Raw genomic sequence first — 12,564 nt, forward strand, 5'->3', positions numbered from 1 at the left:
AGAGTGGGATGATCAGACGTGTGTTTGAGGACAAATGCAAAGTGTTTACAGAGTGGAGGGAAGCAAGAGGGAGGGCAGCTAAGTCGGAGGACGTGACTCCACTCCCTACACTCACCCCTACTCCGACACATTCATTTACACATACACATACACACATACAAAAAGTTAAAAGTGGACCTATTTTGGAGCCATAGCTCCCAGCTTAGCAGGTTTAGGACCCTGGGCAAATTACTTAACCTCCTCAAGCTTCAGTTTCTCTGCAGAAGTTGAGAAACAAAACAAAAATCCCTATTGCAAAACAGAATAGGGTCAGATGTGTCCCCAGAATTAAGACTTTCTGGATTGTAGGACAGTAACCCATTGTCCATTATGCAAAATACCCAACAAGGTCTGACACAGACTGTCTCCTACAATCAAGTCCATTAATATTTCTGCAGCAAAACATATGAATATTCACACTAAATGGGATAAATTGAAACTATAAATAGTCTCACATAAGTTCAGGTAATGTTTTCTTATCAAAAGATTTTAAGTCATATCAGTTTCAAATAGAGTTATGAAAAACTTGAGGTTTTCAAAGCTTCTGGGATTTCAGAATTGCAGATAAGGTGTTGTGCCCTTCATAATAATATTTGCTTTAGAGTTTCCATAAGAATTAAATAAGTAATGCATATAAAAGCACTTGGTATCTGTATCTGTCAACAAATGTGACCCAGTATGCCAGTTACTCAGCTCAAGTACCTCAAGTCTGCCATCTTGAAAACCCTCCAAAGCTGGAAAAATCTTTACTCCTTGTGGGGAGCCAGAAAAACGGAGATTAGCCGCCTATAGGCAGGGAAGCACCACTCCCTGTCAGGAGAAGCCAGAAGATCAAAGATCAACCGCCTGCAAGCAGGGTAGTATCAACCCCTCAGGTGCTGTGCTAAAAACCCTGGTTTGGTTCCTCTTTTACTCCAGCCTTAATCCCTTAACCCTGTTTCCTAGCAACCGACCTAGGTCAGCTGCCTCATTTTCCCGCCTCGAAACCTTTATAAGATACGGTGTTTTCTCAATAGAGAAGAGGCTTGATCCGAAACGCTTGTCTTGCCTCCACTCTCTGTGCTCCCTGCCCTGCCTATTCTCACCGCCTCTCTCAGGACCCGCGTCGACTGACAAGCTAGACCGGACAACTCCTGCTTTTGATCATGAATTCTAATCTTTACAGTCTATCAGCCCTACCACAAATCATAATGCCCATTTCACCATTTTTTTCTTGGAAATCCTAACAAGTCTTTATGCAAAGTCTCCCAGTTCCTAAGGTGAGTGCTATAAATCAGCCCTGCCCTCTGACTTCCCTACAAAGACCTGTCTGCAGGGCCACCCTGGAAAGTGTGAAGCTGGGGGAAATCACACTGTGGAAGACCTTTCCCTGTATCCACAATATTTTTTTAAAGCAAATTATTATTAAAATCAACAAAAGTAATCATGAAGTGTAAAAAATGGGGGGGGGGGGGGGGAGGTACCAGAAGAACACATTAAACCTCAGCAAGGCCTCAGCAAGGCAATGGTAAGTGAGGAAATATTTATGGACTGGGTATGGACCGCACGCAGCACTGCTGGGCCACCTGACCCACCTTAAAGACAGTATAGTTTCTGCCTCCTCTTCTCCAACTCTCCATTCGGCTCCCTTGCCTCAGTCAGAGTTTTGCTCACTCATCATCATTATCACCATCACCATAGTGATCGTCCCAAGATATAGCACTCTAAAATTTACTTGCGACTCTGACATATATTACCTTACAGTTGGGACCTATGTCTTCTCTTTTGCCAGGTACTGCCTCCTCAGCCAGCCAGCCTCCTCACAGCAGGTAATTTCCATAAAATGCTAGATATTCTGGTCAGCAGAGGTCCTGGAGACAAAACACCAGGCCACACAGATCAAGACACCCACAGACAAAGCCACCAGTGCCATTCTGTGTTTGCCTGGGCTGATCTGCAAGGCAATGGGCCGGAGATCAAGCCCGCCTTGTGGAATGTTAACAGACTGTCAGCAAAGAAAGGGAGACATGCTGTGTATTGGCATTTCCATTGTCACTACCAAGAATAACAGTCCCTAAACTTTGACTGAGCATCAGACTTACCCTGGGAAATTCTCTAATCCAGATTTCCAGGCTTTGTCCCAAAAGATTCTGAGACCATAGATATGAAGGGAAGGCTGAGAATATGTACTTTATTATGCTCCCCAGATGATTCTGATACAAAGGCAGTCTTGGGAACCACTGACCTAGAAAATTAGGAAACACAAATTACAGAAAAATCACTTAAAACATACCAAATTCTAATTTCTGGCAACTACAAAATCTGTGGTCGCTCTGGGGGCAGAAAGGAAATGGCCATGGAATTTTAATACAAACAGCTATAATAACTATTCACTCTGGATAATCTTTAGATAAATGACATAGAGACTCTGCAAAGGAAGCACAAAATTTTACGATGTAAAGCCTAAAATGAGGCAGAGTGACAAATGAATATTGGTTATCTAGAAGAGGCTTCTAGGCAGCGTTATGCGAAGCCTTGTTATTGGTTCTTCCCCTCCGTCTCTCTTTCTGCTCCTGCTCCCCTCCCCAAGCGGAAACTGCCCTCAGTGGCAGGATGACACTTCAGAAATCAAATGGAAACCGAAAAATTACTTCTCTGGTTAGCATCTGTGTGGCAATATGTTTACTGCCTCTATTCAGCCCTGAGCAACTGCCAGGGAAGCCAGAAAAGAGGGCAAGAGCTCTATTCATCTAATTATTTCGGCAGGAGAAAAATGTGTTAATTAACTGACCTTAATAATTCATATATATCCGAACTGAGGGATCATTAGACTTGCACGAAAGGCCTGGCGTCTGAATGAAGAATCCTCAGAATGATCTCAGGGACAGCCTCATTTTAGAGAGGTGATCTATTTTTGTTTTCTCAAGAACAAATCTACCACCTCCAAAATGATTGAAGATCCTTTCTGCAAATTACGGGTTTGCCATAATACCTTGATTCCTCCAATTTCCTCAGCCCCTCCAGGGAATGTAAAATATTTTTAGAATCACAACAGCCTAACACATTAATTGGATTTCATTATGCTGGCTGCTGATTGGAACGTTCTACAGTAAAGGGGAAAGTGACTGTGTGTGTCCTCCACAGACTTCCAAATCAGCAAGAGGGGGACAACAGGCCTCACTTTTCTGGGGGATTAATACAATCATTCAATTCACAGCCTCCTGCCGTACAGGCTGCTGCATAGAAACCAGCCATGAAATTAGTTCAGTGAGCCTCTCGGCTCTTGAAGTCACTCTAAGAAAGAGAAGGAAACCTGATAATCTCATTCTTGAAGACAGTGGGACACCCCCAAGCAGGTATAGTATTGACATTTGGCCTTCTGGGGCATAGCAGGCAGAGGTGGAAACCCATCTTAAGTCCACACAGAAAGGAAGGGGGAAATGAATCATAGCTGCATTTGCTATCAGGACAAAGTCACTTTCCAAAAGCATTTATTAAACAATACACCCGCTTCATAGACAGAGGAGCACACAGATGGAGGCGGGGGCTCTGTTGCAGAGGACAAACAGCAACGGTGAACAAAGAACAGCAGGAGGTTCTTCAGCAGGTCAGGACACCGCGGTGATGACAAAGATGCAACTGGCCATGGTGATGGGGGAAGAAGAACACCTGCCCCTGGCAGCGACTCTAGCCCATCCGGCCAAGGCCAGCACTGCAGTGCGCGTGCCGCCGCTGAGTCCCAGAGCCAGCAGCAGGGCCAGAGGACACCTGCCTCACCAGCCAAGGGGACCTTGCCAGAGGCCCAGCTGGAGGTGGGAACAGGCCAAGAGGATGCCAACATGCAAGGACCCCTGTCCATGGGATCCTGAGTGTTGGGGGTGCTTGTTCCCCACAAAAATTCACATTGAAGCTCTAATGCCCAGTGCCTCAGAATGCGGCTTTATTTGGAAATAGGATGTTACAGATGTAATCAGTGAAGACAAGGTCATACTGGAGTCGGGTGGGCCCCTAATCAAATATGACTGGTGTCTTTATAAAAAGAACACCACGTGAAGAGACAGACACAGGCCAGAGAATGCCATGTGAGGATGGAGTTCTGCCACACGCCAAGGGGCTGTCAGAAGCCGTGGGAGAGACCTGGAACAGATCCCTCCCTGGGGCCTTCAGAGGGAGCAGGGCCCTGCTGACACCTTGATTTCAGACTCTGGCCTCAAAAACTGTGAAATTTCCATTGTTCTGAGCCACCCAGTTTGTGGGACTTAATTACAGCAGCTGTAGGAAACTAGCTCACAGGGCTGAGTAAAAAGGTTTGGAGTGGGTGGGAGAGGGATCGATTCTCTGGCACTAGAATCCAGCTGTCACGGTCCAAAGCCCAGGAAGGTGATTTTGGACAACTTGCTAGCTCTTTAAACCTATCCCTCCATCTATAAAATAGGGTTGTGTAGACAGTGCTTGTCTGTTGCATTTTTATGAGGGTTAAATGAGATAATGCTGGTCACATGGCTGGCCCTGTGCTGACACATATTAAGCATTCAATGAATGTGTGTTAGCTCCTGTTAAAGGGCTGCAGAATCAAATTAGCAAAGTGTGGGTGACAGTGGACAGCCATCTGTAATCTTTTTGTTCCTAGGTTTTACTTTGTACATTGCATGAACCGTGGTGTGCTTTTTCTAGCATGGCAGCTAAAATTATTTATCTACATGGCTGATCCAACATCACAACTCTCCTCAAATCCTTTCCCTATCACTGCCTCACGAGAGGACTCCTAGGTTGCAAGTCCTCCATTAGTCCCTGTCTCTACATCTCCCTTCCTCCCTGCATCTCCATCCATCTCTCCCACAGCTTTCCCTCCTGGGAGGATGCCTTTTCCTCTTTGCCCTTACTGTCGGTTTCGCCCACCTCTAGCTAGAAATCTTTCCTGCTCTCTAGCTGCTCTGCCTGGAGCAACCTCCCATTGTGGGCCCTCCCCTCCTTTCTTTAAACCCCCTCCTGTCCTACCTTCTCCTCCAAAACACATCCACATCCAATTATAGTGAATGGAAATAGGAGGCAGGTTCCCACTTACACCTAAACATCATCAACTACCTTCTAACCCCAGCCCACCCACTGCTGATAAAAATAACCCTCTAAAAAATAGAATGAGTCAGTTGAATCCAACCTCTCTCCATTGAAAGAGCTCTGTCTCCACACCCTGCACAGAAACATGGCATGTGCAAGATAGGGATGTCTGTGTGGGTAACAGTTCATGAAAGAAAGTTGCTGGGAGCTGCCCTGGGCCCCCTCACCTTCCCTGCCCTGCATCAGTGTCTACTAGATGCTCCCAGGAAAAAGCAGAGGCAGAGAAGCCAGTAAGTCATCTGCAAACGTACAGAAGGGAAGCCAAGTCACACAGGCAATCCCCTCTTTTCTCCACCATGCTATTCACCATGAATCAACCTTTGGGATTTCTACCCACCTGTTATAGAAGCATCATCCAAGATGTGAGCTACATCAAGTGCAGCAGTGCACATATTTGTAGGGAGAGGAGTTCTTATATTCTTTCCCCAACATCTTGCTACCAATTAACAATTAAATAGTACATGATTCTGGTTTTTCCCTGCCAGTGCCTATTTCTTTTGAGGAACTATTCTTTTTCTATTCCATAGGAGTCTCATGATGCAATCAAGCAAAACCACACACACAGAGTGAAAAAAAAAACCAGACCTCATCCTCTTGGCAACAGTGATTAGTCAAGGAATAAGCACATGATCTATAGTATAGCTATAGCACAAATCAGAGTCCTTCACTGTGGCGGCATATACACATGGGAACAGAGAAGTGCCTTTTCCTACTGGAGTTGCTAAACAGAAAGGATGTTTGCATGTGATTTTCATTAGCTATCACCCTCACCACATTGAGAGCCCGTCTGCAGGAACCCACAGAGAGAAGGTAGAGGTAGGAGACTGACAGAGGTATACACAAAGACCTAGCAACATCATTTGAGCCCCTGCATCCAGTCAATCTTCAAGTCATATCCCCCACCACGAGCACCGTCACCAGCAAGAGGTGCAAGAGCCCTTTTTTATTTAATTCACTTGGAGTTGGAGTCTTAGCTGTTGCAACTAGAAATTATATTGAGCCGATGGCTTCTCATGCCAATTATTCCATTTTTTCCCTGGATATTACACACCAAGAAAGAGATTGGTTCTTCCAAGTCAAACAAAAAAAAAGGGGTGATGGCACCCCTTTACCCAGAGCAGGGGCCAGCTTACCTTTCATTAACCAAACTAAGAGGATTCACTCCAATGAATCTTCAATTAAAGATCTGTTTCCATGTAATTCCATTAAGACTACCAGCTGTCAATTTTTCACACACACACACACACACACACACACACACACACACACAGGCTCAGAGAAGGCACCCTATGGGACACCTTGTTATATACCTGGAGGCAAATAGATACGTGAGGGGGAAAGCTGTCCTTCCATATGCCAGATACAGCTACATCTCTATTCTAGGTCAGGCCTTGTGACACAGATACACAGTTTCCAATCTGGTCTTTGTTGAGGCCTATTAATTAAATTTCCACTCAGGTAATCCTGGGAGAAGAGTTGAGGGCAGGTGTGAAGGTAGGGGCGCCTGGCAGAGCACAGGGAGGATGTTAACAGTGGCCGCTTACCTGAAGAGGGGGTGAGAGTGAGACGGACTTTTGAGGACCCCTCCTCAATAGGCTTCTCACCCTACTGAAGACTCTGCCAACTGTGCGGAGTTTTGAGAACCAGGACATTTAAGAGGCTCATCTCCTTTCCATAATCCAAGAGGCACTTAGCCAGCCCATCTGGTCAAGGAAAGGAGGGAGGACTTGCAAGCTTTCAAGAGATTGAAAAATTTGATGCATTGCTTCCTCTGGCTCAGAGGTAAGAGGAGAAGAAATCCCCTGTCTCATGCCTCAGCTCCTCCTGTTACCTCCCTGAGAGTTTGGACATGCTTGTTTTCCAGCCTCCAAAGAACATCTGCTGAGGGTTTTGCAGAGTCCCGTTTACGTTCCTGGCGTTGCTCTTACTTAGCTTGCGGTTTGCCTGCCATCATCAGGAAGGCTCTGGGCAAAGGCAATGATGGCAATTCAATGACTATGTAGACAAGATGGCCCAGGGGTCGTGGGAAATCCTGCTTTGTGGAGAAAACACAGACTGTACAAGCATACCCAGGGGAGGCGTTTGTGCTCTGTTAATCCCCAAAGCATCTTTACAAAGAAAAATTAAAGGCAAATTTAGACTAGAGTTAAGTAAAGGATATTACAAACAGAAAATGTTATGGGTGTGCTAGGAAAATAAACATTTGGAAGTTCCTGAAAGAAGCCAGTGTGAGATGTGTATATCGTGTGCTCTGAATTATCTGGCAGATAGCACTGGGACTTCAGAAATTAAAATTGAAATGGGGGCAAAATACCCTAAGAGAAATAAACCTCAAAGATTTTTTTCATTTTATTAGAAAATAATTCACATCCGTGTGGTATCTAAAACTGTACTGTGGAATGGAATGGCTCAAAGTGACAGGTTTGTGATTGAAGGCATCTGTAAAAACAAGATTCCCCAAAGTGCCTGGCAGGAGGAGCTGGTCAGAGGGCATTTTCCTGACCTGAGACTTGCCAGGCAGAGAGCAGTGGTTCCTGGTGTCCTGGAAACCCCATTCATTCTTTCTCTCCCTCTCTCTTCAGGGTCTTCCCATGTTTGCCCTTGGCCTCCACCTCCCATCCTACTGACACAGCCCTGGCCCCGCCATAGCCACTGCCACTCTGAAGTCATTTAACATCCTTGGATAGTGAACCATCATTCCAAACTCAAAAGCTAAATTCATAAATTCTCCTTTTTTCCCATCCTCCCCTCCCAATCAAGTCTACTTCTTGACTTTGTTTCTGATGATAGCACCTCCGTTCTCTGAATCATCTCCACTAAAACCATCAAGGTAGTTTTCACTTTCTGTCCATTAACCCTCCCCCTAAACCCACTGTGGAGTAAAGAATTAACCTCATGTATAAAAAGGTCTAGCCTTTGCCCTGGGCTCTCAAAAGGTGATCTCTAGGCCATTCAGCTGTCTTTCCTGATAAGAATATCTTTGTTGGAGCACCTGGGTGACTCAGTCGGTTGAGTGTCCAACTTCGGCTCAGGTCATGATCTCACAGTCCGAGTTCGAGCCCCATGTCAGGCTCTGTGCTGACGGCTCTGAGCCTGGAGCCTGCTCCAGACTCTGTGTCTCCCCCTCTCTCTACCCTTCCTGTGATCATGCTCTGTCTCTCAATGATAAATAAATGTTAAAAAAAATTTTTAATGTCTTTGTTTACCTGGGGACCCTCAGCCCTAGTAGATCATCTAACAGTGTGATTTGTGGGGCACTAGATATGAACCGGGTTAGGAAGTAGTTCCCAAAGATGGCCACAACAGTATCCTTTACCCCACCTTCTCTTTGGATGCCTGAGCTGACTGTGTCAGGGATCTGACTAATTTATGGCTGTCACGTTGTGAGGAAATCTAGATCACAAGGGGAAGCCCTCGGTTGGTGCTCTAGTTCACAGCCTCCACCAGGTACCAGAAAAATAAGGGAAGATACTGCTGGTATTTCCAGTCCCCAGCCATCAAGTTATCCCCCGCCTCTCAATCCTTCTTGGCTGAGGTCCCAGACATTGTGGAACAGAAGAGAACTGATTCCAATGTGTCCTTCCCAAATTCCTGATCCACAAATCCTGTGAGTGTAATAAAATGGAAGTATTATGCCACTAAGTTTTGGGCCAATTTGTTGCCTCGCACCACTAAGTGATACAGTTTTCTGGCCACACAAGCCTGAGTTGGGCTTCCATTCTCTGGACTCCTGTGGCATCTTGTACTTTCCAAACTGAACGGTCATTGCTAGCTTGTTCGTCTGAACCCCACTAGGCATCACAGTATGAAGTCAGAGACTGCATTTCTCTCTAGGTGTCTGTGTCTCCTCAGCATTCTGCACAATGCTTAGCAATAAATAGGAATAATCCTCATCCAACAAATCCCCAATAAGATGGTGCCACAAAAGCACCAGACAACTGGCCAAAAGCATCACACAACAGGAAAAAACATGCACCTGGCAAATCAGATGTATCATCTTCTTGTATGAAAAGAAGCACCTCGGATCAGTGTGAGAGTTGATAAGAGCCCAAGCCCAATTCCACCATAAAACCAGACCTCAAGGTGTGAATTTTTCATAAAAGGAAAGCAATTTCTATACTGGAAGACAGACCCAGACAGCAGAAAGGCTAAAAGGTCAGGGCTATGATTCTGGGTGGAAAATTATACTGGGAGTTTAAACCACAAAGGGACTCAGAGAGAGAAACAATGCCTAGCTGACCTTTAGCTAAAGCCTGAAATTAATTATTAATCATAGATCCTGACCCACATCTATTGAACTGAATCCTATTTCAACAGAGGCCTTTATGCTGCTCAAAATATCTAGGGAAAAGGGTCAGGATGTCACACTGGGGAATAATGAGGGATCAGGAAGATTCACTCCTTGGATTAGGAAAAATTAATGTTTGGCTAAGAAGCCAAGATTTTATTTAAAAGAACTTGATGGAAATGATAACATGTGAATGCCTTGGCCAAGTAAAAACCTGCAAAAACAAGAAATGTTATCTAATCTTATTTCCTAACTAGAAGTAGGAATAACAGATTACAAGAGTGTGTGGCAGTATATGAAATACTAACCTGCCAACGCAACAGCATGTAAATAAAGCAGACAAAGGAGGTTAGGTAATAGAATGAAGACTTCTTTAAAAAGAAAACTGGAAGTTCAATTTAAAAAACTATTTCTAGGCCTGAGTAGGTGGCTCAGTCAGTTAAGCGTCCTACTCTTGATTTCAGCTCAGGCCAGGAAGGATATCACTGTTCAAGGCTTGTGTTGTCAATGTGTAAACTGCTTGGGATTTTCTCTCTTTCTCAAAAATAAACAAATGGTTTTTGTTTTTTTTTTAAATATTTCGACAGTAGGGAATTGTATCTTTTGACATTTTTCTCTCTTCGATGCTGTGGGCTTTCTTTCCCAAAAGCACTAATATGAAAGGAAAGGTGTTAATAAAATAACCAATTCTGACAAATGGTGGAGTGGCATACTTGTTCAAAGATATTAGAATCAGAGAGAACTGGGGTCTCGCAGAGGTCCAAGATGGTTCTTTAAAAATTCACATTCATGTTCATCTATGGGAGTCATTCAAGCTGAGAAAGAACGATGTCTTTTCTGTTTTCTCAAGCTTGAAGGGAGTCAAAAGCTTACTAATTTTTTCAATATGTATGCATGCACATGATATAAAATTCTACAGGTATAAAAGGGTAGAAGCTACAACTAAGTTTCCCTCTAAGAATGCTTTTTAAATGCCCAGTTTTCTTTTGGAAATTTAGAATCTCTGATGCTTTATGTGGGACCTACAGCAAAAAGAGCATGAGGAGTAATTTTCTGTGTTTGTACCAGGAAAAGAAATCTATTCAATCGATGTGTAGTGTTATTATTACAGTCACTTTCTGTCTTAATTCAACTCTTCTTAATTAAGTTACTTTCCTGCCTCACCATGTTTTGAGACTTATGACCATGGCAAAATCCTACCACCTAGTGGAAAAACTCTTTATCCTTCACTTTGAATCCTTTTTAGAATTTAGAACACATTAGTCGTTAGCCATTAGCTACCTATGTAGGTCACTTTGAAAACTTTGTTTTAAGGGAATGAACTGTTCAGACACTTTTAATCAATGAAAGATGCTGTAAATTTTGGCCTCAGAGGCTTCAGCCATGTATCTATTTCTGAGACAAGCAATAGTAACTGGGACCTGCGGAGATCTACTTTCATTGCTAGGACTTTTTTCATTTTTGTATTCATTTAGTGTTGATAACATCAAGATATAGGCACCGGTGGGTGACATCAAGTACAATGTTCATCTCTTGGACATGTTAAATTCATATCCACACCTGTCTATCTGCGTCATTGAAACTGAGAAAGCAGCATGTCTTTCACAGACTTGAGGGAAAAGACATGTTTCTTTCTCAATTTGAATGACTCTCACAGACAGGTGTGGATGTGAATTCACCGTGCTTTCTGTGGATTTTGAGGTTGCATTTCAAAATGGCTAGATGACAATTCAATGTGTATTATAGACAGGGACTTTCCAACGCTTTATTCAGTTTGACTACCCCAGCACAGGTAGTCAAAGGCATAAAACTTGATGCAGAGATTATGGGCTAAGGCTCTGACCAGCACAACAGAGAAGAGAAGGGGAGGAGAAGAGAGGGAACAAAATGGTTAGATTTTCCTGAGACTTCAGTCCATTCTAATACTAAATTGGCATGAGTTGACACTGAAAGAAAATAAGATGTTTGCTCTTTTCCATATTTTCCTCCTTCTTCCAGATGGAATCTTGTGTTCAGGTCATTTCATTATTCACCTCAGACAGCAATGAGAAATCTGTCATCCTTACCTTCGTCCTTCTGTAGTTAACACGTCATTTTCTCTGGCTGCTTTTAGTATTTTTTCTTTATTACAGATTTTAAGGAACTTGATTATAATATGCTTTCTTCATGTTTCTTATGTTTTGGTTTCACTGAGCTTCTTGAACCCAAAGATTTTTAGTTTCCATCACATTTGGAAAACTAAGAGCCTGTATTTATTCAAATATTTTTCTTCTCTCCTTTAGGGACTCTAGTCACACAAATCTTAGACTTCTTGGAATTTTCATATAGTTCATTGATGTTCTGTTTACTTCTGATGGTTTTTTCTTTATTTTAAATGTTTATCTTATTTCTGAGAGAGACAGAGAGCAGAGACAAAGTGCTAATGGGGAAGGGACAGAAAGAGGGAGACACAGAATCCAAAGCAGGATCCAGTCTCCTAGCCATCAGCACAAAGTCTGACTCGGGGGTCAAACCCACAAACCACAAGCATGACCTGAGGTGAAGTCCCACGCTCAGCCAACTGAGCCACCCAGGTTCCTCTACTGGTTTCTCTTTTTGTTGCATGTTTCATTTTAATTAATTTCAATGGCTTTGCCATCAAATTCACTGAAGATTTCTTCTGCAATGTCTAATCAGCCATTAATACATTCAGGGCATTTTTCATCTCGTGGCTTGTTGTTTTCATTCTAGATGCTTTAATTTGGGTCTTTTTGATGTTTTCCTTTTCTTTAGCTTTTTAAACATACGGAATACAAGCCAAGGCAGGAAACTGAAACAATGGTAGGGCTTACCCTGTTTGTTTCCTCTCTCTAGAGGTAAGAGTCTTTCAGTGCCTGATGCCCATTATCTTGACACCACAATTGCATATATCTTGGGGGACAAGGGAACGGTAAATCCAGTCCTAACTACTTTGTCTTGATCAGAAGCAGAAATCCCTTCTTCCATTGTCTAAGGTCTCTTGTTTGACTTTTCCTTGGATTTCAGCATATTAGCCAATGTCTGTTGAAGAAATTCTCTTTTGCCCTAAGCAACAGTATCTGATACACTGAACAAGTAGAATTCATGGAGTTTCATCATAACAACAATACCCAAAAAATGTA

Source organism: Suricata suricatta, chromosome 2 (genome assembly GCF_006229205.1).
Source record: "Suricata suricatta isolate VVHF042 chromosome 2, meerkat_22Aug2017_6uvM2_HiC, whole genome shotgun sequence".
Lineage (NCBI taxonomy): Eukaryota > Metazoa > Chordata > Mammalia > Carnivora > Herpestidae > Suricata > Suricata suricatta.